Genomic DNA, 23567 nt, shown 5'->3' with positions numbered 1-23567 from the left:
ATCGTCTGCTGCTTCTGTAGCATCATCTGCTGCTGCTGTAGCGCTGTTGTTGGTGAGGCTTATTGAGAATATACCAAGAAACAATTAACACCAGAGGATTTGCCACCCAGGATAACCCAAAAAAGTCAGTGTCATCGAAGACTGTCTAACTTATTTCCATTGGGGTCCTTAATCTTGTCTCCCAGGATGCAACCCACACCAGTCGACTAACACCCAGGTGAACAGGGAAAAATGCCTGGAACTAGTGCTCATATTGGTGAATTTAAAGCCAGCAAAGGTTGGTTTGAGAGATTTAAGAATCGTAGTGACATACACAGTGTGATAAGGCATGTTCTGGAAGAAAATACCAAACAGGACCTACAGTACTCAGGAGGAAAAGGCACTCCCAGGACACAGTGTCTCATCAGTCATTGCTGCATCTTCAATAAAGGTAAGTGTCATTTATTCTTCATTTAGTAGACTAGTACATGCACAATATATACTGTGCATGTACTACTCTACTATTGTGCATGTATCCTTCTCTTTGTGTGTAGGAAAATGTATATTTCACGTGGCAAAAATTTTTTTTTCATACTTTTGGGTGTCTTGCACGGATTAATTTGATTTCCATTATTTCTTATGGGGAAAATTCATTCGCATACCGATTATTTCGCATACCAATGAGCCCTCTTGCACGGATTAAAATCGGTATGCGGGGGTCCACTGTACTAGCCCCCCTTAAATCAGGGATAATCACAGACAGCACTACAGACCACTACCCAACCTTCCTCTTAACAAACATTAGTAAACCACCACTGGAATACAACAAAGTTTCATTTAGACTCCATGACGAGGCCTCAATAAGGAAGTTCACAGCAGACCTAGAGACTGTTGACTGGCCTACAGAATTCTCCAAGGCCAATGGTATTGACGATTGGACAGACATTTTTCTCAACAAATTACTTAGACTATACAACAAACATTGTCCTATAAAAATGAAACAGATCACGAATAAACGGCTCGGTTGCCCATGGCTAACCAGCAGCATTCTGAAATCCATTGATAAGAAACACCAATATGAAAACCAATATAGACAGTGCTTAATACACAAAGATATTCTTAAACACTATTCATCAGTTCTCACCAGAGCAATAAAGAAAGCCAAACAACTGTACTACTCCAGAAGATTCACTGACACAAGAGGAGATATAAAAAAGACCTGGAAAACACTCTCAGATTCTGGGCAACCCCAAACTGAAAAAAAACAAGAATATTGTCCTAACTAAACCTAATAAAATACTGCTGCATCCCAATGAAACAGCTAACAAGATAAACGACTTCTTCTCAACCAGAGGATCTAATCTTGCCAGTAAAATCCCACGTACCAACGCCCATGCCGGGGACTATCTAGATGGGAATTTCCCAAATTCCTTCTATCTTGCACCAACTGAGCCCACCGAAGTCACTGAGATCATAAAGTCACTTAAAAACAACTCAGGGAACCTGTCTCATGTCCCACCATTATTGTACATGCAAGCGGCCCATGTCCTTTCGCATGCTATTACATTACTTTTTAACAAGTCACTAGAAACTAGCACCTTCCCGAAACTACTCAAGACAGCAAGGGTTACATCAATACATAAAGGAGGTGACCCTACAGATGTAAACAACTATAGGCCAATATCAAACTTACCATTGCTATCCAAAATCTTTGAGAAACTCGTGCACAGGAGACTATTCATTTATAACGGCACAAAACATACTCAACCCCTGCCAATTTGGATTCAGGAAAAATAAAAGCACTAATGATGCAATTGTAAAAATGCTAGATCTGCTTTACACAGCATTGGAAAATAAGGAATATCCGCTAGGAACTTTTATTGACCTAAGAAAAGCTTTTGACACAGTAGACCACGGCATCCTACTCCACAAACTTGATCATTACGGTATAAGAGGCCATGCACTTGCATATTTCAAATCCTACCTTACTAATAGGTATCAGTATGTCACCATTAAAGACACAGCATCATCAACACGGCCACTTGATACTGGAGTTCCGCAGGGAAGTGTCCTTGGACCACTGCTCTTCCTCATTTACATCAATGATCTTCCAAACGTATCCCAACACCTGAAACCCATTCTCTTTGCTGATGACACGACTTATGTCATCTCTCACCCTACTCTTGCCACCCTCAACACCATTGTTAATGAAAAGCTGCTCAAAATATCAATTTGGATGACAGCCAATAAACTTACACTTAACACTGACAAAACCTACTATATTATGTTTGGTAGCAGAGCAGGTGCTGCGCAACTTAACATTAAGATCGACAGCACTCTAATTGCCAGACAAAATGAGGGCAAATTCCTAGGCCTATACCTCGACAACAACCTGAATTTCAGCACCCATATCCAACACATATCAAAAAAAGTATCCAAAACAGTTGGGATCCTCTCCAAGATATGATACTATGTGCCGCAAAATGCCCTTCTCACACTATACCATTCACTCATTTATCCATTCCTCACCTATGCTATTTGTGCTTGGGAATCAACTGCAGCAACACACCTAAAGCCAATAATAACTCAACAAAAAGCCACAGTAAGAATAATCACTAAATCCCATCCCTGGCAACACCCCCCCTCAACTCTTCATAGATCTAAACTTACTCCCTGTTCAGAACATCCAGACTTACTACTGTGCAATCTACATATACAGGACCCTAAATTCCAATATTAACCTTGACCTAAAATGCTTTCTTGATAGTTGTGACAGGACCCACAGGCATAACACCAGACACAAACATCTCTACGACATTCCCCGTGTCAGACTAAATCTTTACAAAAATTCAATGCATGTCAAAGGCCCTAAAATCTGGAACACCCTACCTGAAAACTCTAGAACTGCAGACACATTCATCACCTTCAAAACTACCATTAGAAAACATCTTATCTCCCTGATAACTACATAAAAACCGACTCACGGGTTCAAATCCCGCCCGTGGTATGGTTTACATAGAAACCACCTGGTGGTTCACACTTACACTCACTCACTCACTCACCCATTTGAATATAAGCACAGAAATACGTATCTTAATCTTATAAGAATGATTCCTGATTAGTCATAAGTTTGCCTGTGATACTCCAATGCAGAAACTGTATTGTGACAAAACAAAAGCATTCACATTGCTAAACTCACAAACTAGTATTTAGTCACTTAGTATTTAGTCAACTTACTCCACAATTTATAATAATTTAGGGTTAAGAATTATTCTAAGTTTGCCCGAAATGCCTAGCCATGCTAGGTGTTCTAGTGGCCCCCTCTGTAATTAGTACAGTGGACCCCCGGTTCGCGAAGTCATCGGTATCCGATAAATTCGGTATCCGAAGCATTATATCGCAAAAAATTTGCCTCGGTTCCCGTTACAAAACCCGGTATGCAATACGATTCGTACGACGTGTCCACGTGTGGCCTGAACTGCCCCGTGTGTGCCAGTGTCTACAAGCCAGCCAGTGTGTGCGCATTTAAGGATACATTCGGTATATTCCATATTATCCATATTATCATTGTTTTTGGTGCTTGTTTCTGCAAAATAAGTCACCATGGGCCCCAAGAAAGCTTCTAGTGCCAACACTGTGGTAAAAAGGGTGAGAATTAGTATGGAAATTAAGAAAGATTTTGAAGGGTTTGGGGCTAACCCTGAGAAGCCTATGCCAGTTGTGGAATCCATTGTGCCTACTTCAAAAATTAAGGAAATGTGTGCACAGTGGGTTGAACTGCAAACCTTTATGGATGAAAATCACCCTAACACAGCTATTGTAAGCCGTGCTGGTGACTATTACACTGACAATGTTGTGAACCACTTTAGAAAAGTCATAAAGGAACGAGAGGTACAGGCCTCTATGGACAGATATGTTGTGCGACAAGTCCAGTGACTCTCAAGCTGGTCCTAGTGGCATTATAAGAAGAAGGGAAGTAACCCCGGTAAAGGACTTGCTACCTCAAGTCCTAATGGAGGGGGATTCCCATTCTAAACATTAAAAACTTCGACACTCTCCCCTCCTCCCATCCCATCAATCATCGCCAGATCTTCATTAAAGGTAAGTGTCAATTATTCTAGTGTGATTATTCTATTGTTATTATTGTTATTGTAATTATTCTATTGCATTAAACTTAATATTTCATGTGGTAAAAGTTTTTTTTCAAAATTTTGGGTGTCTTGCACGGATTAATTTGATTTCCATTATTTCTCATGTGTAAATGATAATGGGAGCCCTTTGATTGAACTTTGTATAGAAAGGGGTTTAGTTATAGGTAATACATATTTTAAGAAAAAGAGGATAAATAAGTATACACGATATGATGTAGGGCGAAATGACAGTAGTTTGTTGGATTATGTATTGGTAGATAAAAGACTGTTGAGTAGACTTCAGGATGTACATGTTTATAGAGGGGCCACAGATATATCAGATCACTTTCTAGTTGTAGCTACACTGAGAGTAAAAGGTAGATGGGATACAAGGAGAATAGAAGCATCAGGGAAGAGAGAGGTGAAGGTTTATAAACTAAAAGAGGAGGCAGTTAGGGTAAGATATAAACAGCTATTGGAGGATAGATGGGCTAATGAGAGCATAGGCAATGGGGTCGAAGAGGTATGGGGTAGGTTTAAAAATGTAGTGTTAGAGTGTTCAGCAGAAGTTTGTGGTTACAGGAAAGTGGGTGCAGGAGGGAAGAGGAGCGATTGGTGGAATGATGATGTAAAGAGAGTAGTAAGGGAGAAAAAGTTAGCATATGAGAAGTTTTTACAAAGTAGAAGTGATGCAAGGAGGGAAGAGTATATGGAGAAAAAGAGAGAAGTTAAGAGAGTGGTGAAGCAATGTAAAAAGAGAGCAAATGAGAGAGTGGGTGAGATGTTATCAACAAATTTTGTTGAAAATAAGAAAAAGTTTTGGAGTGAGATTAACAAGTTAAGAAAGCCTAGAGAACAAATGGATTTGTCAGTTAAAAATAGGAGAGGAGAGTTATTAAATGGAGAGTTAGAGGTATTGGGAAGATGGAGGGAATATTTTGAGGAATTGTTAAATGTCGATGAAGATAGGGAAGCTGTGATTTCGTGTATAGGGCAAGGAGGAATAACATCTTGTAGGAGTGAGGAAGAGCCAGTTGTGAGTGTGGGGGAAGTTCGTGAGGCAGTAGGTAAAATGAAAGGGGGTAAGGCAGCCGGGATTGATGGGATAAAGATAGAAATGTTAAAAGCAGGTGGGGATATAGTTTTGGAGTGGTTGGTGCAATTATTTAATAAATGTATGGAAGAGGGTAAGGTACCTAGGGATTGGCAGAGAGCATGCATAGTTCCTTTGTATAAAGGCAAAGGGGATAAAAGAGAGTGCAAAAATTATAGGGGGTTTAAGTCTGTTGAGTGTACCTGGTAAAGTGTATGGTAGAGTTATAATTGAAAGAATTAAGAGTAAGACGGAGAATAGGATAGCAGATGAACAAGGAGGCTTTAGGAAAGGTAGGGGGTGTGTGGACCAGGTGTTTACAGTGAAACATATAAGTGAACAGTATTTAGATAAGGCTAAAGAGGTCTTTGTGGCATTTATGGATTTGGAAAAGGCGTATGACAGGGTGGATAGGGGGGCAATGTGGCAGATGTTGCAAGTGTATGGTGTAGGAGGTAGGTTACTGAAAGCAGTGAAGAGTTTTTACGAGGATAGTGAGGCTCAAGTTAGAGTATGTAGGAAAGAGGGAAATTATTTCCCAGTAAAAGTAGGCCTTAGACAGGGATGTGTGATGTCACCGTGGTTGTTTAATATATTTATAGATGGGGTTGTAAGAGAAGTAAATGCGAGGGTCTTGGCAAGAGGCGTGGAGTTAAAAGATAAAGAATCACACACAAAGTGGGAGTTGTCACAGCTGCTCTTTGCTGATGACACTGTGCTCTTGGGAGATTCTGAAGAGAAGTTGCAGAGATTGGTGGATGAATTTGGTAGGGTGTGCAAAAGAAGAAAATTAAAGGTGAATACAGGAAAGAGTAAGGTTATGAGGATAACAAAAAGATTAGGTGATGAAAGATTGAATATCAGATTGGAGGGAGAGAGTATGGAGGAGGTGAACGTATTCAGATATTTGGGAGTGGACGTGTCAGCGGATGGGTCTATGAAAGATGAGGTGAATCATAGAATTGATGAGGGAAAAAGAGTGAGTGGTGCACTTAGGAGTCTGTGGAGACAAAGAACTTTGTCCTTGGAGGCAAAGAGGGGAATGTATGAGAGTATAGTTTTACCAACGCTCTTATATGGGTGTGAAGCGTGGGTGATGAATGTTGCAGCGAGGAGAAGGCTGGAGGCAGTGGAGATGTCATGTCTGAGGTCAATGTGTGGTGTGAATAGAATGCAGAGAATTCGTAATTTGGAAGTTAGGAGGAGGTGCGGGATTACCAAAACTGTTGTCCAGAGGGCTGAGGAAGGGTTGTTGAGGTGGTTCGGACATGTAGAGAGAATGGAGCGAAACAGAATGACTTCAAGAGTGTATCAGTCTGTAGTGGAAGGAAGGCGGGGTAGGGGTCGGCCTAGGAAGGGTTGGAGGGAGGGGGTAAAGGAGGTTTTGTGTGCGAGGGGCTTGGACTTCCAGCAGGCATGCGTGAGCGTGTTTGATAGGAGTGAATGGAGACAAATGGTTTTTAATACTTGACGTGCTGTTGGAGTGTGAGCAAAGTAACATTTATGAAGGGATTCAGGGAAACCGGCAGGCCGGACTTGAGTCCTGGAGATGGGAAGTACAGTGCCTGCACTCTGAAGGAGGGGTGTTAATGTTGCAGTTTAAAAACTGTAGTGTAAAGCACCCTTCTGGCAAGACAGTGATGGAGTGAATGATGGTGAAAGTTTTTCTTTTTCGGGCCACCCTGCCTTGGTGGGAATCGGCCGGTGTGATAATAAAAAAAAAAAAAATATTTCTCATGGGGAAAATTGATTCGCTTTCCGATAATTTTGCTCTACGATGAGCTCTCAGGAACGGATTAATAACGTGAACTGGGGGTCCACTGTACTTTATTACATGTAAACCACACAATAACCAAAATCTGTAAACCCTGCATTGTAATCCTTAAAGAGAATAAACTTTGATTTGATTTGATTTGATTTGATGAGTGGGTGTGGGTGGGTGTGAGTTAGACCTGACTAGCTTGTGCTGCTGGGTCTGGTGCCATGCTCCTTCCTTGAGTGGAGGTGACCAGACTGGGTGGGTCATTGGGCTAATCCGGGTGGGGGGTCATTGGGCTAATCCAGGGGGGGGGCATGGATCTGCTCCGCATGAGTCAGTAGGCCTGTCGCAGTGTTCCTTCTTTCTTATGTTCTTACGTAAATTGCGTACATATATTGTTTGTGGATAGTGGTGGTGGCAGAAGCCTCCTCCAACACTAATATGTACGGCTTCTCTCAGTGGCCATTATAAACCCAACAGCAACACCATCAACACTTACAGTGGATCCTTGTTTTTCGTAAGGCTCGAAAGTCTTAATTTTTGGAAATCATAACGTTTTTTGTCAAAACATTGACTCGCGAATCATCATTTGACTTGCAAATAGTCATTTATCTCGGACGCGTACTCACGGCCCCGAGCCGCCTCACACTAGATTCCCAGCCAGTGTGGCATTGTTTACCAGAGAATGACCATCCCCTCACGTGTTCATACAAAATATTTCATAATATTCCAATCATTTTAGTGCTTGCAACTGCTAAATACACTACTATGGCTCCAAAGAAAGCTCCTAGTGCCATGCCTTTGGTAAAGAAAGTGAGAAATACGATTGATTTCAAGAAAAACATCATTGAACAATATGAAAGTGGCGTACGTGTGGAAGAACTGGCCAGGATGTATAAGAAACCCCATACAACCATAGCTTCCATCGTGGCCAAGAAAAAGGAAATCAAGGAAGCTGTTGTTGCAAAAGGGGTAAATATGCTGACAAAAATAAGATCGCCAGTACTCAAAGATGTTGAGAAGTTATTGCTGGTGTGGATCAACGAGAAACAATTAGCAGGAGAATCTCGTAAAGAAACTGCCTGCAACGAGTACTGATATTTGTGGCTTTAAGGCCAGCAAAGGCTGGTTTGAGAGATTTAAGAACCATAGTGGCATACACAGTGTGGTAAGGCATGGTGAGGCTGCCAGTTCTGACAAAAATGCAACTACAAAATTCATAAGTGAATTCAAGGAGTACATACAGACTGAACAATTAAAACCCCAACAAGTGTTCAATTGTGACGAAACAGGCCTCTTTTGGAAGAAAATGCCAAAGAGGATCTACATTACTCAGGAGGAAAAGGCACTGCCAGGACACAAGCCTATGAAAGACAGGCTGACTCACATGTTTTGTAGTAATCCTAGTGGGGATTTCAAAGTGTAGCTGTTACTAGTGTACCATTCTGAAAATCCCAGTGTGTTAAAGGAAAACAATGTCATGAAGAGTAAATTGTGTGTGCATTGGAGATCTAATAATAAGGCATGGGTCACAAGGGAAATTTTTGTCGAGTGGTTCAATGAAGTGTTTGGCCCCAATGTGAAGAATTACCTCCTGGAAAATAAATTGGATCTCAAGTGCCTCCTGCTAATGGACAATGCACCTGCTCACCCTCCAAACTTGGATGACCTAATTCTGGAGGTGTCTGGGTTCATCACAGTGAACTTCTTGCCCCCTAATACCACTCCTCTCCTCCAGCCCATGGACCAGCAGGTCATTTCAAACTTTAAAAAACTCTACACCAAAGCAATGTTTGAAAGATGCTTTAACGTGACCTCAGACACTCACTTGACCCTAAGAGAGTTTTGGAAAGATCACTTCAGTATCCTCCATTGCATAAGCCTTATAGGTAAGGCCTGGGAGGGAGTGACTACCAGCACTTTGAACTCCGCTTGGAGAAAACTGTGGCCAGTGTGTGTGTCCACAAGAGGGATTTTGAGGGGTTTGGGGCTGACCCTGACGAGCCCATGGCAGTTGTGGAATCTATTGTAGCATTGGGGAGTTCCATGGGGTTGGATGTGAGTTTGGAAGATGTGGAAGAGTTGGTGGAGGACCACAATGAAGAGCTAACCACTGATGAGCTGCAAGAGCTTCAGCTGGAACAACAACAGACCGCAGCTCAGAATATTGCTTCAGAGGAGGAAGAGAGGTGGAAGAAGGTGCCTTCCACAGAAATTAAGGAGATTTTTTGAAATGTGGAGTAGGATGGAAAGATTTATGGAGAAACATCACCCTAAAAAGTTGTTGGAAGCCATGTCGGCAACATGTAGTCACAAAGTCTTGGCCCATTTTAGGGAAATTTTAAGGAGATGCCAGAAACAGAGCTCTCTGGACAAGTAATTAGTGCCACAGGTGTACAGTGACTCTCAAGCTGTTACCTGAAGTCTTTATGGAAGGGGATTCCCCTTCAAACAATAAATAATCCAATCTCTCCTCCTCCAGTCTTCCATACACTAAGAAGAATCACCAATAAAGGTAAGTGTTATGCTGTTTATTTATTTATTTATTTATTTGTTAACTTGAACATGATACAGTGAAGTACAAAGTTATTACAGTGCAACATGCCAAAGCCCTTTGTACGCAGAACATTATGAGCAGGCTTAAAATTAACTTAAGATTAACTAAGCAATGATATATTCAGTGGTAAAAACATTATTATAAACAGATAACAATTTAGCACAAATGAGTATTACAAAGACAGGTCATATTGTCATTTACTGTGTTCCTGAGCATTCAGTTGAATGGAGTATTCTGTTAGGTAATGTAATTAAAAAATAAAGTTTGATAGGGTCACAGGTTAGACATTTATGAGATACAATACAGTGGACCCTCGACATTCGATACTAATCCGTTCCTGAGAGCTATCGAATGTCGAAAATATCAAAAGTCGAATTGATTTTCCCCATAAGAAATAATGGAAATCAAATTAATCCGTGCAAGACACCCAAAAGTATGAAAAAAAAAAATTTAACACATGAAATATTAAGTTTAATGCAATAGAATAATTACAATAGCAACAATAACAATATATTAATAACAATAGAATAATTGACACTTACCTTTAATAAAGATCTGGTGATGATTGATGGGATGGGAGGAGGGGAGAGTGTGGATGGTGTTAGTGTTTAGAAGGGGAATCCCCTTCCATTAGGACTTGAGCTGGCAGCCTCACCATGCCTTATCACACTATGTATGCCACTACGATTCTTAAATCTTTCAAACCAACCTTTGCTGGCCTTAACTTCACTCACATCACCACTAGTTGCAGGCAATTTCTTTACCAAATCATCATGCACTCCGACACGCACTTAACTTTCGTACTTTGAAATAATCTCTTTCTTCATTTCAACAGTCATTAGCACCTTTTTTCTCGAAGGGATGGCACTAGAAGGTTTCTTGGGGCCCATGGTTACTTATTTTGCAGAAACAAGCACCAAAAACAGTGATAATATGGAATGTACCGAATGTATCCTTATATGTGCGCACACTGGCTGGCTTGTAAACACTGGCACACACGGGGCAGTTCAGGCCACACCTGGACACATCCTGGGTGGATAACTCTCTACCCTGGGTTATCCTGGGTGGATAACTCACTACCCTGGGTTATCCTGGGTGGATAACTCACTACCCTGGGTTATCCTGGGTGGATAACTCACTACCCTGGGTTATCCTGGGTGGATAACTCACTACCCTGGGTTATCCTGGGTGGATAACTCACTACCCTGTGTTATCCTGGGTGGATAACTCACTACCCTGGGTTATCCTGGGTGGATAACTCACTACCCTGGGTTATCCTGGGTGGATAACTCACTACCCTGGGTTATCCTGGGTGGATAACTCAATACCCTGGGTTATCCTGGGTGGATAACTCACTACCCTGGGTTATCCTGGGTGGATAACTCACTACCCTGGGTTATCCTAAGATAAGATAAGATTTCGTTCAGATTTTTAACCCCGGAGGGTTAGCCACCCAGGATAACCAAAGAAAGTCAGTGCGTCATCGAGGACTGTCTAACTTATTTCCATTGGGGTCCTTAATCTTGTCCCCCAGGATGCGACCCACACCAGTCGACTTACACCCAGGTACCTATTTGCTGCTAGGTGAACAGGACAATAGGTGTAAGGAAACGTGTCGGAATTTCCACCCGCAGGGAATCGAACCCGGGCCCTCCGTGTGTGAAGCGGGAGTTTTAGCCACCAGACCACCTGGATAACTCACTACCCTGGGTTATCCTGGGTGGATAACTCACTACCCTGGGTTATCCTGGGTGGATAACTCACTAACCTGGGTTATCCTGAGTGGATAACTCACTACCCTGGGTTATCCTGGGTGGATAACTCACTACCCTGGGTTATCCTGCTTGGATAACTCACTACCCTGGTTTATCATGGGTGGCTAACTCACTACCCTGGGTTATCCTGGGTGGATAACTCACCACCCTGGGTTATGCTGGGTGGCTAACTCACTACCCTGGGTTATCCTGGGAGGGTAACTCACTACCCTGGGTTATCCTGGGTGGATAACTCACTACCCTGGGTTATCCTGGGTGGATAACTCAATACCCTGGGTTATCCTGGGTGGATAACTCATTACCCTGGGTAATCCTGGGTGGGTAACTAACTCACTACCCTGGGTTATCCTGGGTGGATAACTCACTACCCTGGGTTATCCTGGGTGGATAACTCACTACCCTGGGTTATCCTGAGTGGATAACTCACTACCCTGGTTTATCCTGGGTGGCTAACTCACTACCCTGGGTTATCCTGGGTGGATAACTCACCACCCTGGGTTATGCTGGGTGGCTAACTCACTACCCTGGGTTATCCTGGGAGGGTAACTCACTACCCTGGGTTATCCTGGGTGGATAACTCACTACCCTGGGTTATCCTGGGTGGATAACTCAATACCCTGGGTTATCCTGGGTGGATAACTCACTACCCTGGGTTATCCTGGGTGGATAACTCACTACCCTGGGTTATCCTGGGTGGATAACTCACTACCCTGGGTTATCCTGGGTGGATAACTCAATACCCTGGGTTATCCTGGGTGGATAACTAACTCACTACCCTGGGTTATCCTGGGTGGATAACTCACTACCCTGGGTTATCCTGGGTGGATAACTCACTACCCTGGGTTATCCTCGGTGGATAACTCACTACCCTGGGTTATCCTGGGTGGATAACTCACTACCCTGGGTTATCCTGGGTGGATAACTCACTACCCTGGGTTATCCTGGGTGGATAACTCACTACCCTGGGTTATCCTGGGTGGATAACTCACTACCCTGGGTTATCCTGGGTGGATAACTCACTACCCTGGGTTATCCTGGGTGGATAACTCACTACCCTGGGTTATCCTGGGTGGATAACTCACTACCCTGGGTTATCCTGGGTGGATAACTCACTACCCTGGGTTATCCTGGGTGGATAACTCACTACCCTGGGTTATCCTGGGTGGATAACTCACTACCCTGGGTTATCCTGGGTGGATAACTCACTACCCTGGGTTATCCTGGGTGGATAACTCACTATCCTGGGTTATCCTGGGTGGATAACTCACTACCCTGGGTTATCCTGAGTGGATAACTCACTACCCTGGGTTATCCTGGGTGGATAACTCACTACCCTGGGTTATCCTGGGTGGATAACTCACTACCCTGGGTTATCCTGGGTGGATAACTCACTATCCTGGGTTATCCAGGGTGGATAACTCACTACTCCGGGTTATCCTGGGTGGATAGCTCACTACCCTGGGTTATCCTGGGTGGATAACTCGCTACCCTGGGTTATCCTGGTGGATAACTCACTATCCTAGGTTATCCTGGGTGGATAACTCATTATCCTGGGTTATCCTGGGTAGATAACTCACTGTCCTGGGTTATCCTGGGTGGATAACTCACTACCCTGGGTTATCCTGGGTGGATAACTCACTATCCTGGGTTATCCTGGGTGGATAACTCACTACCCTGGGTTATCCTGGGTGGATAACTCACTACCCTGGGTTATCCTGGGTGGATAACTCACTACCCTGGGTTATCCTGGGTGGATAACTCACTACCCTGGGTTATCCTGGGTGGATAACTCACTAACCTGGGTTATCCTGGGTGGATAACTCACTAACCTGGGTTATCCTGGGTGGATAACTCACTAACCTGGGTTATCCTGGGTGGATAACTCACTACCCTGGGTTATCCTGGGTGGATAACTCACTACCCTGGGTTATCCTGGGTGGATAACTCACCACCCTGGGTTATCCTGGGTGGATAACTCACTACCCTGGGTTATCCTGGGTGGATAACTCACTACCCTGGGTTATCCTGGGTGGATAACTCACCACCCTGGGTTATCCTGGGTGGATAACTCACCACCCTGGGTTATCCTGGGTGGATAACTCACTACCCTGGGTTATCCTGGGTGGATAACTCACTACCCTGGGTTATCCTGGGTGGATAACTCACCACCCTGGGTTATCCTGGGTGGATAACTCACTATCCTGGGTTATCCTGGGTGGATAACTCGCCACCCTGGGTTATCCTGGGTGGATAACTCACCACCCTGGGTTATCCTGGGTGGATAACTCACTACCCTGGGTTATCCTGGGTGGATAACTCACTACCCTGGGTTATCCTGGGTGGATAACTCACTACCCTGGGTTATCCTGGGTGGATAACTCACTACCCTGGGTTATCCTGGGTGGATAACTCACTACCCTGGGTTATCCTGGGTGGATAACTCACTACCCTGGGTTATCCTGGATGGATAACTCACTACCCTGGGTTATCCTGGGTGGATAACTCACTACCCTGGGTTATCCTGGGTGGATAACTCACTACCCTGGGTTATCCTGGGTGGATAACTCACTACCCTGGGTTATCCTGGGTGGATAACTCACTACCCTGGGTTATCCTGGGTGGATAACTCACTACCTTGAGTTATCGTGGGTGGATAACTCACTACCCTGGGTTATCCTGGGTGGATAACTCACTACCCTGGGTTATCCTGGGTGGATAACTCACTACCCTGGGTTATCCTGGGTGGATAACTCACTACCCTGGGTTATCGTGGGTGGATAACTCACTACCCTGGGTTATCCTGGGTGGATAACTCACTACAATGGGTTATCCTGGGTGGATAACTCACTACCCTGGGTTATCCTGGGTGGATAACTCACTACCCTGGGTTATCCTGGGTGGGTAACTTGCTACCCTGGGTTATCCTGGGTGGATAACTCACTACCCTGGGTTATCCTGGGTGGATAACTCACTACCCTGGGTTATCCTGGGTGGATAACTCACTACCCTGGGTTATCCTGGGTGGATAACTCACTACCCTGGGTTATCCTGGGTGGATAACTCACTACCTTGAGTTATCGTGGGTGGATAACTCACTACCCTGGGTTATCCTGGGGGGGTAACTCACTACCCTGGGTGGATAACTCACTACCCTGGGTTATCCTGGGTGGATAACTCACTACCCTGGGTTATCCTGGGTGGATAACTCACTACCCTGGGTTATCCTGGGTGGATAACTCACCACCCTGGGTTATCCTGGGTGGATAACTCACTACCCTGGGTTATCCTGGGTGGATAACTCACTACCCTGGGTTATCCTGGGTGGATAACTCACTACCCTGGGTTATCCTGGGTGGATAACTCACTACCCTGGGTTATCCTGGGTGGATAACTCACTACCCTGGGTTATCCTGGGTGGATAACTCACTACCCTGGGTTATCCTGGGTGGATAACTCACTACCCTGGGTTATCCTGGGTGGATAACTCACTACCCTGGGTTATCCTGGGTGGATAACTCACTACCCTGGGTTATCCTGGGTGGATAACTCACTACCCTGGGTTATCCTGGGTGGATAACTCACTACCCTGGGTTATCCTGGGTGGATAACTCACTAACCTGGGTTATCCTGGGTGGATAACTCACTACCCTGGGTTATCCTGGGTGGATAACTCACTACCCTGGGTTATCCTGGGTGGATAACTCACTACCCTGGGTTATCCTGGGTGGATAACTCACTACCCTGGGTTATCCTGGGTGGATAACTCACTACCCTGGGTTATCCTGGGTGGATAACTCACTACCTTGGGTTATCCTGGGTGGATAACTCACTACCCTGGGTTATCCTGGGTGGATAACTCACTAACCTGGGTTATCCTCGGTGGATAACTCACCACCCTGGGTTATCCTGGGTGGATAACTCACCACCCTGGGTTATCCTGGGTGGATAACTCACTACCCTGGGTTATCCTGGGTGGATAACTCACCACCCTGGGTTATCCTGGGTGGATAACTCACCACCTTGGGTTATCCTAGGTGGATAACTCACTACCCTGGGTTATCCTGGGTGGATAACTCACTACCCTGGGTTATCCTGGGTGGATAACTCACCACCCTGGGTTATCCTGGGTGGATAACTCACTATCCTGGGTTATCCTGGGTGGATAACTCGCCACCCTGGGTTATCCTGGGTGGATAACTCACCACCCTGGGTTATCCTGGGTGGATAACTCACTACCCTGGGTTATCATAGGTGAATAACTCACTACCCTGGGTTATCCTGGGTGGATAACTCACTACCCTGGGTTATCCTGGGTGGATAACTCACCACCCTGGGTTATCCTGGGTGGATAACTCACTACCGTGGGTTATCCTGGGTGGATAACTCACCACCCTGGGTTATCCTGGGTGGATAACTCACTACCGTGGGTTATCCTGGGTGGATAACTCACTACCCTGGGTTATCCTGGGTGGATAACTCACTACCCTGGGTTATCCTGGGTGGATAACTCACTACCCTGGGTTATGCTGGGTGGATAACTCACTACCCTGGGTTATCCTGGGTGGATAACTACCTTGAGTTATCGTGGGTGGATAACTCACTACCCTGGGTTATCCTGGGTGGATAACTCACTACCCTGGGTTATCCTGGGTGGATAACTCACTACCCTGGGTTATCCTGAGTGGATAACTCACCACCCTGGGTTATCCTGGGTGGATAACTCACTACCCTTCGTTATCCTGGGTGGATAACTCACTACCCTGGGTTATCCTGGGTGGATAACTCACAACCCTGGGTTATCCTGGGTGGATAACTCACTACCCTGGGTTATCCTGGGTGGGTAACTTGCTACCCTGGGTTATCCTGGGTGGATAACTCACTACCCTGGGTTATCCTGGGTGGATAACTCACTACCCTGGGTTATCCTGGGTGGATAACTCACTACCCTGGGTTATCCTGGGTGGATAACTCACTACCCTGGGTTATCCTGGGTGGGTAACTTGCTACCCTGGGTTATCCTGGGTGGATAACTCACTACCCTGGGTTATCCTGGGTGGATAACTCACTACCCTGGGTTATCCTGGGTGGATAACTCACTACCCTGGGTTATCCTGGGTGGGTAACTTGCTTCCCTGGGTTATCCTGGGTGGATAACTCACTACCCTGGGTTATCCTGGGTCGCTAACTCACTCCCCTGGGTTATCCTGGGTGGATAACTCACTACCCTGGGTTATCCTGGGCGGATAACTCACTATCCTGGGTTATCCTGGATGGATAACTCACTACCCTGGATTATCCTGGGTGGATAACTCACTACCCTGGGTTATCCTGGGTGGATAACTCACTACCCAGGGTTATCCTGGGTGGATAACTCACTACCCTGGGTTATCCTGGATGGATAACTCACTACCCTGGGTTATCCTGGGTGGATAACTCACTACCCTGGGTTATCCTGGGTGGATAACTCACTACCCTGGGTTATCCTGGGTGGACAACTCACTACCCTGGGTTATCCTGGGTGGACAACTCACTACCCTGGGTTATCCTGGGTGGATAACTCACTACCCTGGGTTATCCTGGGTGGATAACTCACTACCCTGGGTTATCCTGGGTGGATAACTCACCACCCTGGGTTATCCTGGGTGGATAACTCACTACCCTGGGTTATCCTGGGTGGATAACTCACTATCCTGGGTTATCCTGGGTGGATAACTCACTATCCTGGGTTATCCTGCTGGATAATTTACACATATGTTAATATGTATGATAATCGTACTTATGTGTCACTTAATAAACTTACTATGTATGACTGGGAAGCGTAAACCCGTATGGGTGACACAGCTTGTGAGAGTCAGTTTAAATCCTCAATAATTGATGATAACAGTAGTTCCTTGGATCAAGATCCGTCAGGGTGATGACCAAGGCACCTTAATGTATGATATGCATCACAAGAAGTGTTAAACCCGCACGGGGAGGGGGAGAGAGAGTCACAAATATGAGAGATAAAGGAGAGTGATCACCAGCTGGTGTTGTTGTCCAGGTCACTGTGTTCTAACATCTACACTTAATTATACAAATATTATATACAACTTCTATCATCTATTATATACATTACTTATAATATACATCACTCTTATATACACTATTGGTATTTTTCACCTCCTAATGTATACCATCAACACTAGTTCAGGGAATTTTATTAATAAAATGTGTAATTTAAGGTAGAGTTTCGGAGGAAGTGTTGACTGGCACCTTCAACTTTGATCTAAAAATAACAAAAAAAGGCACAATACCGTGACTGGAACGATACACAAATAACCCGCACATATAAGAAGCTTACGACGACGTTTCGGTCCAAGTCTTAAACATTGACAAAACCTACTTCATTCAGTTTGGTAACAGAGCTACAGATATCCCTCTTAACACAATAATAAACGGATCACCTAAACAAAACTCACAGAGGGAAAATTCATAGGAATCCACCTTGATAATAGACTCAAATTTCAAACACATATACAACAAATTTCCAACAATATGTGAAGTAAAAGGACACAAGTGCAACTAATGTGACATTTATTGTGGCAGAGAGTCCCCTCAAGGAAGGTTCCTTGATGTTGGTGAGGGGCTCTTGATTTAGGGAATTGGATCTGTGCTCCAGTTCCCCGAATTAAGCCTGAATGCCTTCCACATCCCCCCCCCCAGGCGCTGTATAATCCTCCGGGTTTAGCGCTTCCCCCTTGATTATAATAATAATAATGTGGCAGAGAGTGAACACTGAAACAAGCTGCCTCTTTCCAGTCTATATTTGTCCAACCTATTTTTATGTTACCCAAGTAATAGCTTTTATATCCTTTTACTCATGTACGAATTAATTGCTCTACCATATTGTATTAATTTTGTCACTACTACTACTACTACTACTACCACAAGTGAACATCGAAATGGTACCTCACTGGTATTGCACCTCACTCTGAGCCTTTATATACCCTCTGTGTCCATGTATTGTTTGTAATGGCTTGATAAAGCTCCTGGAGAGCGAAACGTTGCCACAATAAATGTCACATTAGTTGCACTTGTGTCCTTTTACTTTACATATTGTCGGTAATTCTACCAACTTTATTACAACAAATTTCCAAAAAAAATTCCAAGACCGTAGGCATACTATCGAAGATACGGTACTATGTTCCACAGTCAGCCCTCCTGGCCCTATATCACTCACTTATTTACCCCTATCTCACCTATGGAATTTGTGCATGGGGCTCAACAACAATTAACCATCTCAAACCACTAATTACCCAACAAAAGGCTGCAGTCAGAATAACAAATTCCCACTACAGGCAGCACACTCTACCAATATTCAAAACTCTAAACCTACTCACCATACAAAACATCCATACTTATTACTGCACCTATTACATACATAGAACACTTAACTCTGACATAAACCCTCCCCTCAAACATCTCCTTGACAACCTCAACAGAACACATGACCATAACACAAGACACAGATCACTTTTTGATGTTCCTCGTATCCATCTCACACTATGCAAAAACTCATGAACATAAAAGGCCCTAAAATCTGGAATTCATTACCTGTAAATATAAAAGAAACACTACCTGTTTATAAATTCAAGTCTCTTCTCAAAGATCACTTACTCACCCAAAACCAAATAAATACTGAATAACTGAACCTTATAAATTGTATATCTTAAATGTTTCTCACAATTATATCACATAAATATTAAACCTAAGACCCAATCTAACTTTGTTATTTTTTAAATACACTACCTAACAGAATACTCCATTCTACTGAATGTACAACAATGCATGCAACCATATGACCTGTGTTTGTAAGCTTGGAGGGCTGGAAAAACTGCAAAACGAAGCAATGAGGATCATCCTAGGATGCCCTCGTACTGCCAAAATTTTAAATATGCGAAAAGAACTTAATATTCCAAGCATTAGAGATCGTGTTACTGAAAGAAATATCCTTATTGGGGTCAATATGCTTAGGCTAGCCCATTCAAACCCCTGCACAGAAGCCCTCCAAACTTTCCTCAGCACTGGTGAACATCCTTCCAGATGGATCGAAAAAACTGGAACCGACCTCCGCATGAACCAGCTACATGATCTATATCAAGTTAGACAACAGAGACATTTCCCTGCTCCATGGGATATTACCCCATTCCAAACTACCATTCCTCCATTTCTCCCCAAAACTCTTCTTAAATCACAACCAAAGCTTCGTCTTGAAGCCAAACATGATGCCTTAAGCTGTATTGATAACTTAGTCACACAGAAAAATCTTTCACAAATTATTTACGTTGATGGTTCTGTTCACCAGTCCACTGGTGCAGCTGGTAGTGCAGCTGTTGTCACACAGAGTGATGGCTCTCATAAAGAAATTGGAGCACGCATCAATAACTGGACCTCTACCCTTCAAACAGAACTGTTTGCCATACTCCTTGCACTCAAATGTGTCCAAGTATCTAAGGTTGACACTTTAATTGTAACTGATTCTCTGTCATCCATAAATGCTCTCAACTCATTAAGTATAAATTGTGGCATGCTTGTGTCAGGAGCCAGACACAGGTATGGTAAGATTGTGGACAGTGGAGTCAGAGTGCACATGCTGTGGATTCTATCTCACATTGGTCTTCAGATGCATGATAGAACTGATAAATTGGCTAAGCTGTATGCTTTCAAAGAGGGGGTAGATTACAATCTTGGGTTGTCAGTTAACAGTTTGAGAACAATAATACGAAAAGAACTTCAAATGAACTTTATTGACTTAAGACTTAGGGAGATTGACACAAGTCAGTCCATCTATCATCATTCCATCATGCAGGAGGAGCCACATGTCTATGGTGCATCCAACAAGATAAGCAGACTCTTGGATGTCACTACTGCCCGGCTCCGGCTGTTTTACAAGTATCTTTTTATTTTTATTATCACACTGGCCGATTCCCACCAAGGCAGGGTGGCCCGAAAAAGAAAAACTCTCACCATCATTCACTCCATCACTGTCTTGCCAGAAGGGTGCTTTACACTACAGTTTTTAAACTGCAACATTAACACCCCTCCTTCAGAGTGCAGGCACTGTATTATTCGCTGCCTGACTACGGTGGAGTGAGGTTGTGCTCAGCACCCCTCTGTTGTTTTTCAGGCGAGCTACCCCAGTACATCAACAACCATTGAGTAGTGTGGACGTGCGCTGCTCATTTTGGGATATCAAAATGGCTGAACATACAGTACGGAGAGTAAATACTATCTGCATAGAGCTGGTTCGTGGTACGTTAAGTGGAGATACGATGAACGTACTTCTCCCTAACATCATCAGGGACACATATGGTATCCCCAACGAGGAATTATATGGCGTCGCTCTTAATGGTTTGACAAGAATCTTCGTGAAATTTCTGAAAGCCGGCTTCTACACAAGAATTGTCGAGCAGTACCAGGAACAACGCATGAGTGTGAATTCAGCGATGGATGTTGTGTTACATGATGTTTCTAAGTACTTCACATGGGTGAAGGTACGGAATGTACCCTTCGAGGCTACGGCGTATGGACTACAGGAGTTTTTTTGCAGTTATGGGACAGTGCATTCTGCAACCATGGGGGTATGGAGGGATGGTCCGTATGAAGGAATGCCGGAAGGTTCTTACACCCTTAAAATGTCTTTAACAAGGCCTATACCATCCTATGTAACGATGACCGGTTGTAGAACACAGGTTTATGTGTACTATGCGGGTCAGAGAAAAACATGTCGTCTGTGCAGCTCTTATGAGCACATGGCAGCCCAGTGTCCTAGGAGGCGGGCTCCTCGAATTCTGGAAACGCCGATTGTGATACAACAGTCGTGTGATTTGGTGCCTGGCTCTGTTGCCTCGGGAGGCCATCTCTGGAGCGTGGAGGTCGACCGGGAGGTGGCGGAGGAGGAGACGTGTGTCACTATCCCAGGGGAGTCGGGGGAGTCGAAGGTGTTATCTGAGGAGTCTTTAGTCCAGGAAGCTTGTAGTGATACTGGTCCTGTGGGGAGCAGCAGCAGGATAATACTGCACCACCTCTAGGGGCCCTTAACAACAACAACAGTTTGGCGTGCGTCATGGGCACCAACATATGGTGTGTGATTCTCTCCTACTTTATCCATTTATCACCGATGCAGATTACATGGTGAGTTTAAATATGTGGCCTGTAGTTATAACTTTTCTCTTGACATATGCAAGACATCACCATCCCTGTAGAAGCCATTACTAGATGTACTAGTCATTATATTTTGTTGTTGCAGAAGTACTATGAAGATTCTATGTTCAATAAAGCCTAGAGATAAGGCCTGTGTTTCTATCACAACAATTTATTGAACATAGAATCCTGGGCTACCTGGTGGTGATCCTGCGCTAGACTACATCACAACATGGAGCGTTTACTGAAACCTGAGAGGCTAGACTGTGACCCCAGCTTATCAACGGCTGCTCAGGAATGGAAGCACTGGTTTAAGACTTTCGAAAACTTCTTGGGAGCCCTTCCTAAAGAAGATCTAGATAAACTAAGTCTGCTCATCAATTTTGTGTCACCTAAGATATATGAGGCTATTTCTGAGTGTAATACCTACGAAGATGCTATCAAAACCCTCAAGTCTCAGTATATTAAACCTACAAATGAAATCTTTGCACGCTATCGCTCGTGTGCACATGTCCGTGCGTGCGCCCTCGTGTGTGTATGTGCGCGCGCGCGCTAGTGTGGGTGTATGATCCACTTAATATTTGTATTTATAACTCATTACAATTGTGACCAGGTGTGGACGTATCAGTGGTTCATTACTTTGTAATTTGTTCATGACTGTAACCATGTATAGGAGTGAAGCTGATTCATTACCTCTGTAACTTGCCATGATTAGTGACCAGATCTACCTGGAGTTCATTACCTTTGTAACTAGTTCAGCTGTCATAACTTTGGGGTCCAGTCACTGGACCCATTATGTACCTTTGTAATCTTTTGACTACCGCCCACAGGATGGGTATGGGGTGCATAAAGATATTAAACTAAAGTGTGTGTGTGTGTGTGTGTGTGTGTGTGTGTGTGTGTGTGTGTGTGTGTGTGTGTGTGTGTGTGTGTGTGTGTGTGTGGTGTATGTGACTCAACAATCAATATTTGCACCAATAACTCATTACAGTTGTGACCGGGTGTGGAAGTGTGAATTGCTCATTACTCTATAATTTGTTCATGATTGTAGCCAAAGTATAAACGTAAGTAACCATTCTACAGAATTCATTACCTTTGTAACTTGTGAGCTCATTACCTTCGTACCTAGTTCAGCTATCAAAACTTTGGGGGCCCAGTCCCTGGACCCATTACGTACCTCTGTAATCTGTAAATACCTTTGTAACTTGTCATGATTGTGACCAGACTTACCTGGAGTTCATTACCTTTGTAAATTGTGAGTTCATTACCTTTGTAAATTGTGAGTTCATTACCTTTGTAAATTGTGAGTTCATTACCTTTGTAAATTGTGAGTTCATTACCTCTAACTTGCTCAGCTATCAAAACTTTGGAGTCCAGTCCCTGGACCAATTATGTACCTCTGTAATCTTTTGACTACCGCCCACAGGATGGGTATGGGGTGCATAATAAACATATTAAACTAACTAACTATCGCCTTGCAACTCGCCGCCAGCAGATTGATGAGTCCTTAGAGGAATACTTTCAAGCACTGAAAATTTTAGGTAAGGACTGTCACTTCCAAGCAGTGACAGCTGCTCAGTATTGTGAAGAGTCCATCAGGGATGCTTTTATCAGTGGCCTGCAATCACCAATAATAAGGCAGCGTTTATTGGAGAATAAAACTCTCGACTTAGCCGCTGCCTTTGACCAGGCAAGAGCTCTAGATTCAGCCCAGAAGAATTCTGAAGTATACAGTACCACTCAGCCTTCTCGAGTGGTAAGTGCTGCAATTCCTGACCAAGACTCTTGCAATGAAGTTACTGGGGAACTTGCCTCAGTGACAGCAGCAGCAGGTACGGTGTGTTTCTTTTGTGGTTTTTCAAGACATCCACGTCCAAAGTGTCCTGCTCGTGAAGCAATGTGCCATAAATGCCACAAGAAAGGTCACTTTGCTAAAGTATGTCGTGCTAATGCATCAACAAGAGCTAGTGCCTCCACACATTCCAGTGATCATGCGACTCTAGCAACAGTGACTTCTGCGGCTACTCCAAATTCACTGTCAAAGGCAGTTGTGAAAGTATTCATCAGAGGAACAGAAGTAGATGGTCTTATT

At 44.1% G+C, this 23567-nt stretch overlaps 1 protein-coding gene across 1 annotated transcript in view; it reads right to left on the bottom strand.

Moving 5' to 3' along the window:
* Positions 1-17492, bottom strand: part of LOC128697886 (zinc finger protein 594) — a 108767-nt gene extending 91275 nt beyond the window's left edge. Inside the window, exon 1 of the mRNA XM_070080401.1 lies at positions 17094-17492. The gene's annotated coding sequence lies outside the window, so the exon portion shown is untranslated. The remainder of the gene's footprint in view (positions 1-17093) is intronic.
* Positions 17493-23567: the final 6075 nt, after the last annotated feature.

This window comes from Cherax quadricarinatus, unplaced genomic scaffold, assembly GCF_038502225.1.
Source record: "Cherax quadricarinatus isolate ZL_2023a unplaced genomic scaffold, ASM3850222v1 Contig401, whole genome shotgun sequence".
In the NCBI taxonomy this organism is placed as follows: Eukaryota; Metazoa; Arthropoda; class Malacostraca; order Decapoda; family Parastacidae; genus Cherax; species Cherax quadricarinatus.
Note: the sequence above shows the minus strand (reverse complement) of the source record. Positions and strands in the feature narration are given on the sequence as shown.